The sequence below is a fragment of the Molossus molossus genome, unplaced genomic scaffold, assembly GCF_014108415.1.
Source record: "Molossus molossus isolate mMolMol1 unplaced genomic scaffold, mMolMol1.p scaffold_m16_p_13, whole genome shotgun sequence".
In the NCBI taxonomy this organism is placed as follows: Eukaryota; Metazoa; Chordata; class Mammalia; order Chiroptera; family Molossidae; genus Molossus; species Molossus molossus.
In genome coordinates, this window is record NW_023425348.1 from 68234279 (window position 1) to 68246037 (window position 11759).

General features: G+C 44.9%; 1 pseudogene; it reads left to right on the top strand.

Moving 5' to 3' along the window:
* LOC118628641 overlaps positions 1–11445 on the top strand; it is a 29039-nt pseudogene extending 17594 nt beyond the window's left edge.
* The last annotated feature ends 314 nt before the right edge of the window (positions 11446–11759 follow it).

Consider the following 11759-nt stretch of genomic DNA (forward strand, 5'->3'; position numbering starts at 1 on the left):
GTTAGAGTTGCTAGCCCAGGGAATGGTAGTTATCCTCTAGCTTTTTTGTCTGGAGGCCATTGGTAGAGGTCACCTGAAGAACCTTGGTTTCTGAGTTGAATGATAAACTCCCTCAGGTGCTCAGTGTAAGAGGATTTCCCAATGGTGGGGCAGATGCTGGTTGTTAATGGGCCTCAGTTAGCATTCCAATGGCCACTGGGTGGGGTTGAATCTTCGAGGGCGGGGCCGCTGCCTCTCCCCAGGGCCCTGGGAAGAGGAGTAAGATGACCACAGTCCTGTGTGGCTGCAATGCAGCAAAAGCTCTGAGTGCCCTCCAAATTCTGAGAGTCCCCACACTGTTCCAGTCCAGTCTGCCCTCCCTCTGCCGGAGCCCAAGGTGAGTGGCTGCTGCTAATTTAGGCTCTGTCCTAGCTCTGCGCTGTGGAGCCGCTTGGGACTTTATACCTGAGGGTGCCGCTCCCAGCTAAGGCCGTTACTTCCTGCCGAGGGCGCAGCTCCCAGCAGAGGCCGCAGGTCCCAGCTGAAGCCACCACAGGTCCCAGCCCAGGCTACTGCAGACCGTGGGCTCCCGGCCCCCTCTTGCGTCTTTGCAAGCCTACCAGGATTGAGTCAGTGTCCCTGGTTATGTGGTCCTCCAAGCTGCTTTTTGGTTGTCTTTTCTTGACTATTTGTCTTTATTTTCATTGTAATTCCTGTTTGGTCCTGGGAGATGGTCTGTGTAGCTTCCATTCACTCCGCCGCCATTTTCCTAGTGCCACTTCTTTTTTATTTTTTATTTTTAGGACTTTAGATACAGACGTTAGGAAAAAAATCTAATTGTGGATTTGCTGTTTTTTCTATCAGGTTTTTCAACCTTTGGTTGATATTGGTCCAGATACTGCCTCTACACCCTCCAGATCATAATATCCATACAAGTAAGAATTTTTTTTACCCCATTTTAGGGACAAATTTATAGGACCTAGAAGAGTAGATACCCAATGAGTAAATGAAACTAAATGAAAGAATGAGATCAAAATGAAGGCAGTGTTTCCACAATGTTGTTTCATATCATATTTGGTATTTGTTCTTGTTAAGAAGCCAGACATAATGTTTTTAGTGTTTCCCTGAGCTATTCTAATAACATCTTAATGCAGCCTATTTATTATAGATAATAAACCTATTAGATCAAGGTCAGAATTTTAAAGAGGTTAGTGACTGTTGTTGCATTCATTGCTCACCTAGATATTGTTTCACCTGGAGAAAAGGAAAAAAGGACAATTAAGTCCCCAGAGTCTACCTGTCTACCCGTCTCTCTAATACAGTTTTCTTTCTCAGACAGTTTTTCCACAATTTATGTTTCATTTTATGTAGTGTCCTGAGAAGTTCATAAGGTAACTTATTGTATCCCAGTTCCCTAACATTCCTATCGGTGCACCAACAGTTATATAAGTTCATTGTTTTAAAATTCAATGCATTATATTATCAATCAGAGTCTCACCAGGAAAATAGAAACCACATTACAACTTTTCAACAGAGTGAATTTAATTCAGGGGAATTATTACACAGGTGATGGAGTTTCTGAGACCCATAGAGGGTGTGGTAAGGTCATCAAAAATTAAGCAGCAGGACAACACTACCATCTGTAGGCTGGAAGGATGAAACATGCTGTGGAGTTACTGCTCAGGACATCATCAGAAGAACGTTGGCACTAAGACAAACCTGTCAAACAATGAAACCAAGGATCTGGAGCTGTAGAAGAGAAGCAACCACTGAGAAGCTGCCTAAGGTAGAAAGGGGAAGAGAAATCCCTGGCTTCGCTCTCCCCCCTGTTAAATCTCCTGCCAGTGTCTTACTTTGTCAAAACTCAGCTAGAAGACAGTTGATCTGAGAACTTGGGAAACACAAGACTGTAGGGAACAGGGATGGAGCCCACATGCCCAAGCTTCCAGCCACAGCACTGGTAGGTATATTGATCATTTACAAACTTTAAAGTATTTTTTCAAAGGTTATGTGTAGTTTCAATTATGTGATGCCCTCTCTCAATGGTTCCACAGTTCCAATCATTTACTTTTTATTTTTGTGAACTTCATAGAACCATCTGGTGGAGACCATAAGAAACTAGAAAAGTCTTTTAAAAATAGAAATGACTGTCCTGGCTGGTTTGGCTCAGTGGTTGGAGCATCGGCCTGTGGTCCAGAGAGACCCAGGTTCGGTTCCCGCTAAGGGCATGTAACTCAGTTGCAGTTTGTCCCCAGACCTGGTTGGGTCGTGAAGATGGCAGCCACTTGATGTGTCCCTTTCACGTCGATGTTTCTCTCTCTCTCCCTCCCTCCCACTCTATCTGAACAAAAAAATGGCAAAATGTCCTTGGGTGAGGATAAAAAAAAAAAATAGAGATGACCTAATGCAGTCTTTGGTCATATCATCATGGATTTTTAGGCATTTAATAGAAATATGCCAATACCATGACTTTTGAAATGAAATGTTCCCTGTTCCAAGTTTATGAGCCATAGAAAGATTATCTTCCTGCTAAAATTGGGAACTGTTGTGGTAGGTTCTTAATCTGGAAAAAAAAAATAATGAAAAGAAAATACATCATGTTTGAAAGCTATTTGGAACTTACATTGCTGTAAGAATAACTTTAAAAGATTCCTTAAGATTCAGAATATCAAGAAAACCCAAGAGGAACTTAACTGCTTGAATCCTTATCTCTGCTGTTGTGGATCATGTCATTGGATACTCCAGAAAATGAATATGTGTTGAAGTGGATGGAGTGTGTGATTGAATCCCTGAGTGGGGTGAGGATGACATAATGCTTGACAAGTGCTTGAAGAGTTTAAATAGCAAGCGGGGAAGGAAATGGTTTCCTGCAGCATAAGGAGTTAGAACTGGAAGTACCAAAATGGAATTGGCGAATGGAAACATTTGAATGACTTTCTAGAAATACTTTCTAATGGAGTCATACTTTAGGACAGTGCCGTTGGTTTTCCAGAGGGAAGTGACGGGAGCAGAGATTTTTGAAGTAAAGGAAAGAAGGCGTCTGAGAGCACAGCACAGGGAGTACACCTGTGGGGTCTACTATCATTACCTCTCGACCTGCATTTCAGCATGAGAAATGGCAGGTTCCATCTGCATGGTGCCGGGCAGTGAAGTGTATGTACACATATTATCTTATGAAATCTTCACGTGAGAAACCAGACTTCAGAGAGGTTAAACATTATTTGTTCTAGGTGCACAACTTGTAAGTATTAGAGCTGAGTCTCCAGCCCAGGCTCTGATTCAAACTTCAGTACTCTTTCCACCACAGTCAGGGCCTTGAGGTCAGGAAGAGCTATGGCTGACACTGGAGGGTTCCATCTTCTTGGAGCTGATGTAGACCCTGTCTACGCCAGAGTTCATGCTTTCAGAGAGAACAAACTAGACTCTGGGAAGAAAGGTGTTTATTATAGAGCCTGAGTTGGCTTACAGAATGTGTCAGAGACTAGAGTACTGAGTAGTCCTGCTACTAAGATTGTGAGGTGTAGGACAAAAATACAAGTAGAGAGCCACATGACATGTCTAAATACTTAAAAGTTAAACAGTTTCAAACTGTTCAGTGAAGTATGTGTTGTGTTCACACCTTGGGAAATGTACATCCAAAATGACCTAGAAGGTCAGGATTGACTTTTGAGTTCCCAGATTCCTTTGGGTTCCTCACCAAAGCGTAGTGTAATGGGGAAAGCATGACCCCAACCCAGTTCCCAGTCCTCTCTTTCCCTCTTTGGCTCCATTCTGTGCCTCCAGTTACCCTCATCTGTATGTGTTTGGACACTACAGCCCACCTATCCAAGCTCAAACATGACCCCTGGCAACAAGCTGCCCTGTAGTCCCCTCAGACCTAAAGGTATCCACACCGATGCCACAGGCATCAGGGGAATGCAGCCCCCATAGACTCGGAAGCACGCTCAGGGTTATTTGTGTAAAGGGTTGGGTCTGTGGTTCCCAGGGTGCAGCCTGGCGCTGGAGTTCCAGTTAAATATGTTCCATTGGCCCCGCATACTCCTCAGTCAGTGTGAAGGTGGGGGGCCAGGGCTAGAGCTTCTAAAATACTGGGCCCAGAACAAGGAGCCCCTGTCGCCTGGATGGAAGCGTGGAGCCAAGCCCAGGTTCTGCTCGTTCGGGAGCAGTGCATCCTGATGAATTACACAGCCGCACCAAGGGCCTTGTTGAGGGAAACCTGACCACCGTGGACACCTGCTGTTCTGCACCTTTCATGCCACGCACTGGCCTGTCACCTCCTCACCGCTGCCCCCGGAGAACCAAACACTTCTGCGATTGTGCTTGCCAGGAGTTCTCGTCCCTTCACGTGGGGCCGCCGCCTCACAACGCTCCTGTCTGCATGTCGAGGGCTGTGCAGGTGTATCTGCCTAGGGGAACCCAAACCAGCGTGGAAACTGAGCTGTGCTACTCACAGCTTTTATTACTCGGGAAAACATTAGAAGTAGATGGAAATGAGTGACCACGGGGGACCCAACCTCTAGGCAGCATCTTTGGAAAAGCCCCTTTTATTGAGATACAAATAGAAACAACTTGAATACATATTGCCTTTTTATGGTAAAACCACCATTATTGGTAATGACTGTTTGAAACATTCTGCTATAAAGGATTCTGAGGCTTTCTCTGAACTCAGTGATAAAAAAGCACTTTTCCTGATTTTCAGTATATGCCATGGCATGGGAGGGACAGGGTCATGGGGCCCACGCTGTTTTTTAGAGCAGGACCACGTCTTAAACGTATGTAAACAGTCACTGAGTAAAGTTCTGTTCAATGAATGAATACATTTTAACTGAGTGAATTATAGCTACAACCTTAGGCAGAAATTAAAAATGATTCTGAGTTTTTCTACCTTGTCATTCTAATCCATTTAAATTTATCTATTACCACAGTAAGTTGGAGAAGAAAATAAATATAATAAAGGTGGGTCAAGAAAAGGTGGCATTTGTACAAATTAAAGAGGCAGAAGAGGTTTCTCATGTAACTGAGGAAAAGAAAAATGATAACTGTTAAATGGAGGGTCAAGATACTCTGGACCTTTTCTCATTTTCGCCGATGTTAGTGACAGTAATACTACCTGCTGTAACAATCAAAACCCCAAAGTTCAGTGCCTTAAGGTGGCAAGAATTTGTTCTCCTTCCCATGGTTACCTGATGCAGGTACTTCTTGTCGGTGAGGGATGGGGGCTCAGGCAGATGACGACTGACTTCAGACAGGAGCTACAACGCTTCCCTGGGCATCGACCGGTGGAGAGCATATTGGAGAAGGAAGAGGGAGGAAAAAGGCATTTGCTTTTTATTTATTTATTTTAAATATGTTTTTATTTATTTTTGCAGAGAGGAAGGGAGCGAGAGAGAAACATTGATGTGAGAGAGAAACATGCCTCAGCTGCCTCCTGCACGCCCCCTACTGGAGATTGAGCCCAAAACCCAGGCACACGCCCTAACTGGGAATGGAACCGGGACCTCTCAGTCCATGGGGCAACACTTAATCCACTGAGACACCAGCTGGGGCAAGGCACTTGCTTTAAATCACTTTAATGCCAGTGCCACACATGTCTTCTGCTCACATTTTCTTGGTGAGAACTAGTCATCTGGCCCCACCTGGGTACAAGGGCGGGGCTGAGACACATAATGTCTGTCTGGGCAGCTGCTTGCCCGAAATAATGCTAGATCAGTTCACTGAAAGTGTGGTCCATGGACCAGCAACGTCAGCCCTCCCCAGGGACGTGTCAGAACTGCACATTCTTACCTCCCTCCCCCGGCCCAGGATCACTGAATTAGAACCACTGGGGCCCAGAAAGCTGTGTTTAAATGAGCCCCTGGCAGGATTCGTATGTGTGCTGCTTTGAAAAGCCCGGACCTCATCATTTCTGTCTTACTACCTGTAGGGACTGCATTCCAGCACACCAGTGTTTGAAACCCCTCCCTGAAGGAGGGTTATACTTCCTACAGCCTTAAAAGTCAGGCTTCATCATGTGACTTACTTTGGCCAATCAAATGTGAGCAGAAATGATGATGGCCACTTCCAGGCCTTATGAACAATGGAAAAATCAGGGTCATCAAAACCAGAGCAAGCTTGAGCCAGCACATGCTGGCTCTCGTGCTTGGCTGACTCCTCTTTCCTGCGGTCACTGTGAACTACAGTGACCAGCTCGTCGCTGCTCTGCAAGCCTCGGATGTGGGGTGAGGAGAGCGGGCAGCAGAGAGCAAACCCCAGCTGGCCTGCCGTGGACGCCAGGACGAGAGAGCAAGAAACCTGTGTTGTTTTAAGCTTTGACATTTGGGGATGTTTCATCACTATAGCATCATCCTGACTGATCTCTCTCCTTTCCTCTACCCTGTAACACTGACCATGCTTTTTTTATGACTGACTTTGAAAATCTTATTTCCAGGCATTATTTCTTTTTTGGCACTCTGCTACAAATTTTGGCATCCTACCCCCAAGTGAATAGTGGTACCTGGTTTTTTTACACTTACCCTTTGCCTTCTTTCATTCTTTTTTATTCTTCTTTTATTTTTTTAATCCTCACCGAGAATATTTTTTCTATTTGTCCTCAGATAGAGTGGGAGGGAGGGAGGGAGAGAGGGAAAGAGAGAGAGAGAGAGAGAGAGGGAGACATCAACTGGTTGCCTCCCGCACGACCCCAACCAGGGCCAGGGATGAATGGCAACTAAGATACGTGCCTTTGACTGGATTCGAACCTGAGACTCGTTGGTTCTCTAGCCGACACTCTAACTGCTGAGCCGAACCGGCCAGGGAAAGTTCCTTTTTATTCTTACTTCAAGTGTTGACAGTGTCCAAAAACCTAGACCATTTGTACAGGGGAATTCTTTTCTCATGTTTGCCCTGTTTCTGGTGACCCTGATTTTGTCATTGTGGACATCTGTGAAAAGAACCATGCAAAATATCACTCAGATAGGTTCTTGCTCCATCTTCTAGGTCCCAGTCAATCTATTGCTTTTCTCTTCTAGGTTCAAGAGTTCAGTTCCATTGGATGACAATCATTTGTTTTCTTGAGAATTTGGCTCAGGGGATTCAAAGATAAATCAAATCACAGAAACTCAGACTGTTAGAAGGATGTCTTCTTAAGTGGTCTGTTAAACTCGGATTTAAACGTGGTCGGCACACATACACTAACATATATTAATATGATTAGAAACATAGATCATTCTGGAGTCATGTATTTGGGGCTGGGGTAGGACTGTGTGATTTTATTTTGGGGGGTGGTAGAAAATTTCTCAACCTGATTTTGTGAAGCTCTGGCGGTATGAGCATAATGTCTTCGTGTTTCCCGAGCATGGCTTCCTGGTCAGTGATGGGTAGGAGGGGCAGGTGGCTGGAATTAAAACTGGGACATGACCAATCTACAGTAAAATGTCAACTATCCATCTAGAACATTAAGGAAATGTGCTGTTCTGGTTACAAAGTTCATAGGTATAAAAATAGGTTCATTTAAACTATTTTGGGTGAACATCTTTGAAAATGTATATATACTTCTCTGCTTTATTAAATAGAACATTCTAATTTGATCTTATCCTGATGACTCAATCATAAATTATTCTAAAGGGCTGTAATAGAGCCTATTGAGTGCAGGGTTCTGTGTTTGAACCTCTAGGAGATCCAGGTTGGAGTTCTGATATCAACTTTTCAGAGTTTTTCCGTCTTCAGCAACTCCCGGGCTCCAGCCGTCTCTTTTTGATGCTGCTGGGGTGCCTCCCCAGTGACCTTCCCCCTTGAACTGGGGAACTAGACAATCGTGCTCATTAAAGTTGTGCCTAAAATATAACTAAATCAATTCCACATGTGAGCCCCAGGAGCATTCCAATGCCAATCAAGTACATGTGCTTTGTTACATTGCTTTTGCCTGATCAGTGGCCCTCCCTCCCTCCCTCCCTCCCTCCCCTCCCTCCCCTCCCTCCCGCCTTACCTTCCTCCCTCCCTCCCTCCTGTCCGTCTCAGGGGAATAAGGTTGCTTCATTACTGAGTTTCATGCAAGTGAAGAGTTTTTTGATTCCATCAGGTCTATTTTGAGCATAAATAATAGAATATCGACTGGAGGCGGGCTGTCATAGCTATATGGGGTTCATGAAACACGGAATGCTTTTCATTTTAGAGCCCTTTCTACTGTTCAGAATGTTCTGCCAACCAGCGTCTGTGTCTGTCGTTTTGGTATAAAGACAGTACTGTATGGATCCCTTTGTGGTTACAGTGGCTATAAAGTTCTCTTAAACTAACCTGGCTAATGTCTTAGTCTTCATTTAATCTGACAGAGAAGAAGTCAAAATGTCTAGCCTGTTGCTTGTTTTATTCTTTTTAAACATTTGCACTTTCTTTTTTCTAGGCTGGGTGGTCTTGTGAAAAAGACCTGAATCATCACCTCTAGCTTTGTCTACAGGCAAAGCTGTAGGGTGGGTAAGTACTCCAGGCCCCTCTCTCCACATGGAGGACAAGATGGGGTGAAAGTGCAGAGAGGGTGCATACATATGATAAAAATGTAGTAGGAATGCAAAGAGGGGCATAAAGCAATGCAGCAATTAGAACTCTTTAGGCATAATTCCTTCTGAAAAGCATTAACAAAGGCTCTTGAAAGCTCTCTCTTTCTTGTCAGTTACAGAACCTTTTATTCTATGAGCACCTGGATTGTTAAAATATGTGTGATGGTGGAGGACTTGACCCCTACCCACCTGTGCCTCCAATGACCTTGTTCAGTGCTGGGAGAAAATGATTTGGTCTCATGCAGAAGAGATGTGCCCTTTTCAAGTCTTTCACTGACAGATGTGGAAAGTATGATTTACCGTAGGAGGTCAAGACCTTTGGTGTAGCTGGGATCACACCAAACATTCCAGGCCTCTTCTGTGTGTCTTCTCTGCTTTGGCTACACCCTGTGGCTCTGCTGCAGGGATGTGGGAGAGCAGACAGCATATGTTTACATTTACTGTAGTAGTGGTGGAGGGTTATAGACAAGTTCTCAGAGCTATAAAAGCAGGGCATGGCGTTTCAGAAACCAATGGAGGCTGCCTGGCTGGGATGGGAACATGAGTAGTCGTGCAGAGTATGAAAAGAAACCACCATTAAATGAAAACCAGTCAGTGTTTCCGCATGACAGCATTCCTGCCAGTAGACTTGGCCTCCAGGGCTGTTGTCTGGGCTCTGGGCCCTAATAGAAGACTGAAGAGCAGACGGACTACAGGAGCAGTTAAACCCACTGGGTCTGTCTCACAGAGTAGGAGGAGCAAAGTTTAGTTTTCCATCCACCAATCCATCCATCCATCCATCCACCCATCCATCCATCCATCGGCCCATCTACCCATCCATTCCTCTGGTCATGTGACTCTCCCCTTAAATCCTGTCCTCACCCTCATCAGGGTGAAGTGCAGACTCTCGAATGTGGCCTCCCTGGTCTTGCATAGTGGGGCTGTGCCTTCTCCTCTGGAGATACCTCTCATCCCTCCCCCCATCGCTATATACTCTATACTCCTGCTGCACAAGCTTCTCAGGAACGTGAAAGAAATCATGCTTTTTACTGTCTCCGGGACTTTGAGCAGATTTTTTGTTCTTCCCTTTCCTCTTCAGCCTTTGCTTCCATGACCAGTCCTGAATCCCAGCACCAGGTTCTCTCCAGGCACACTCTGGTCTTCTCCCGAGGGCCCAGGAGTAAGTGTTCCTGTCTGTAATGCAGCTATCTTCCCTCTCTATGCCAAGTTTCCTAGGGGCATGGGTGGCACCCACAAACTGAGCACAGAGTCTGACATGTAGGAAGAATTTAGCAGACAGTTGTGTTAAAATGTATGACCAAGATTGGCAATATGGTTTGAAGACTGGCGTTTTAGGCTCAAGCTATCTGTACATGCATTTCCTGCATCACCATTTGTGAAATGTGTGATTTCAGACTGTTTACTCCGTTGGGCTGTGCCTTGGCTTTCTTATTGTTAAGCAGGAATGATAGCACGTAACTCTCAGGGTGTGGTTAAACGAGGTAACACATGTCAAGCATGTAAACTAGCACATGAAATAAATACACTTATATATAATTATAATTAAGTGCTTTCTACATACTTAGGGCTCTGGACTTGCACTTGTGGTAGAATACAAAGTTGTATAATCTAAAATCACTGCAGGGACTGGCTTAATTTCTCTGAACCTTATAGATGCTCTATGAGGCGGGTACCCACACAGACTCTGGGGGATACTCTGGGGTGTCTGGCAGAGACATTTGGGAGAAATCTGGCCCAGGGGCTCAGGGCCACGTTGTCCATGCTACTCTGGCCAACTCCTCTCTATCCCTGAGGTCCAATCACTGTTAGCGTTTCTGTCCTGTTCCCTTGTGTTTTGTTTTTTTTTCTCCCAGGACTCAGGTGCTTCAGAGAATGTGGCCTGCATTTGTTCCCAACAGACCCCTTCTCCACTCCTGATGGCTAGAGTCCTGGTGGGGCCTAGCTCTCTTTGATGCTGGCCTATTCATATTACCTCCGTCTGGAATGCTCATCACTACATCCTACCTGCCTGAAGTCTTAGCCCCCCCGACGCTGCCTGCCTGTTCTGCGTGATTCTCACCCTTTCTGGCCTGTCAGGAATAACGATGAAGCTGCCTCCTGCTGCTCGCCCTGCTAGCTTTCATGTAGTAAGTCCTTCATTCTGAGACTCTCTTCTCAGTTCTGTGTTGTCACCACCCAAGTTCCCACTTAAAGAGTCCTGCCCTCAAAAAACTGGAGTGTCTTAGGAAACGTCATGCACGTCCTTAAATGACAGTTAAAGAAGGTTGAAAGTCAGAGGTGCCTTGGAACATTAGTGGAAGTTGTCTGCTTATAAAAAAATACTTTAAAGTAATCAGGGGAATGAGGACACTTATGTCTCTATACTGACACCCCAGGAAACAGTCAGACTAACAACTTATTGGACAATAGACAAACTGTGTCTCCAGAGGGTGCCCATCATAGGATTCTTGACTCTCTCCCAGCCCTCATTAGGGATGGAGAAATTCTTCCATTAACACCAGAGTATGGAACTATGGGTGCAGGAAAGACTCCAACTTTCCACTCCAAAACTTGGCATCCAGTTCCCGGAGAATGTCCTTTCATGCCATCCAGTGGATTATAATTGGGATGGCCAAATTCTTCGTCAAACCCTATAGTCCGACATGGACAAAGTCAGTGGCTTGGATAGCAGTTGAAGATGGAAATGAATAAAGACACCGAGTTAGAATAGAAAACTCTCTGCTGTTTCATTTCTCTGGTACATAGCACGATGCGGTGGTAGTTCAATTTAAGTAGAGTGAATCTCTTTCTTTTTAAGGAATTAAGTATGAGCGCTAATAGTTATTGATATAAATATTCAACTGACTGGCAATGGCCATTTGTGTTTCTTCTTCTTTTCTTTTCTTGGAAGAGTATTGGAGAGGAGAGGCGTTTCTTCGTCAACATTGTCCCTTGAAGGCAAAGGGGGAAATTTCCTCTCTCCGGAAGTGGTCTGCAGTTCCGTTTCCATGATAGAGGAAAACAAGAAGGCTTTAGCGCTCAATCCAAGTCTGAATTGCTCTACCATTTTCTGACTGATTGATCTTTCTCTCCCTGAATCTCACCAATAATGAAGAAGAAATGATATTCATCTCAGAATGTTACTGTGAGGATTAATTTATGGAATACCTATGAAGGGTCTGCCCTTGTAGAGACAGAATTAATGAATTCTCAGCTCTTCTTGCTGATTAGGGTCTGTGCTCCTGGGTGCAGGTGCCTTTGGGAAGAATA